Raw genomic sequence first — 1,665 nt, 5'->3', positions numbered from 1 at the left:
GGGGAGTGTGAATGCCCAGGTATACACAATGCAAGAGTGTTTGTAGGACTAACTCACCAGAGGAGTCCACTTTGTTAAATAATACACAGTATCAACAAAAGTATTGCATGAGCGTACTTTAATTGTTTTCACACAACTTATCACATGTACATATATCGTAAAACAGTCAAGTATATTTATCTGACTGATTACTAAAACCTATTTAATACATATATTTTCTTCTGACATAAATAATTACTCTTTGCAAACATCTCAGCAAGTTAAGACCTTAGTCTGATCTTCTCTGTTAATATTCTGATTAGATAAGGCTTGAATCAGACAGATGTGATTGGCAAACAAATACATTATTTATCTGTGAACTACATTTATTGACTGCCACATAAATTGCCTGTTATAATGACTGTCAGAATGAATTATCGGTGTGTAAATTGCCTACTAATAGGATTGAATTGAATGTCCTACTATATAGGCTGTCATAGTACATCATTGTCGTACAGATAGCCTATTAAATAGGTTTTAGTAATCAGTCAGATAAATATACTTGACTGTTTTACGATATATGTACATGTGATAAGTTTTGTGAAAACAATTAAAGTACGCTCATGCAATACTTTTGTTGATACTGTGTATTATTTAACAAAGTGGACTCCTCTGGTGAGTTAGTCCTACAAACACTCTTGCACGGTGTATACCTGGGCATTCACACTCCCCATTTGGGAAATTACCTACAATCATACCATACTGGATATGCACAACCTCGTCTGATCTTGGAAGCTATACAGTGATGGGCCTGGTCAGTACCTGGATGGGAGACCACTTGGGAATACCAGGTGCTGTAGGTTACTAACATTGGAGGTGGATTGGGACGGTTCGGTAACACAGCAGAGTGGTAATTCAGTATCACTATAACGAGTTATATATATTTAGAGATTATTATATTCCTAATATTAATTATTATTAGACATACGACCAGGATATCAGGGTACTAATCCATCCACATACATATATGAATTCATATAGGGGTTCTATTACCCGATATATATTATTTTCGCCCTAATTTATAACTCGGAAGAGATATATAATTGATCAATTCTATAATTATATTATACAATCTTGTTTGTAAGGATATTCATTTATTATATTTTTTTAATACAATATTTATTAAAAGTTACTTTTTATATCTATGAAATTTTTGTGAATATCCACTTAAATATGCTCCAGCAATCAAATTCTCTTCTATTTGTGCCTTATATATTATATCTATGCAATATTTGTGCTATGTGTGGTGTATCCGTTACTACCTTCACTAACCAATAAGTAAAAATTACACCTAAATTGAACATTTGTCGTTCAGCCATTAGTTTCTCGCTCTGGGTCTCTGTCTTTTCAGAGATGTTCTTATCATGTTCAATAACGGATTCTATATGGGTGTCTACAGTGACTCCCCTCCAGCCAGGCTGTGAGGTCTGAACTCGGGTCTTTAGGTTCTCTTTTAGACCATCCATAAGTACAGTGACAATCATTCCCCTGTGATGACTGCTATCTTTAATATCTTCTAACCCAGTGTACTTGGTGATAGCCTGCAGAGCTGGGTTACAATAATCCTCTGCAGAATCACTCTCTTTCTGTTTGATGGTGAAAATTTTGCTCCAGTTAACTACTACT

At 34.7% G+C, this 1,665-nt stretch overlaps 1 pseudogene; it reads left to right on the top strand.

Moving 5' to 3' along the window:
* Positions 1 to 723: 723 nt before the first annotated feature.
* LOC148518870 (5S ribosomal RNA) lies at positions 724 to 842 on the top strand (annotated as a pseudogene).
* Positions 843 to 1,665: the final 823 nt, after the last annotated feature.

The sequence above is a fragment of the Taudactylus pleione genome, unplaced genomic scaffold, assembly GCF_031769625.1.
Source record: "Taudactylus pleione unplaced genomic scaffold, aTauple2 ptg000198l, whole genome shotgun sequence".
NCBI classification, from domain to species: domain Eukaryota; kingdom Metazoa; phylum Chordata; class Amphibia; order Anura; family Myobatrachidae; genus Taudactylus; species Taudactylus pleione.
Note: the sequence above shows the minus strand (reverse complement) of the source record. Positions and strands in the feature narration are given on the sequence as shown.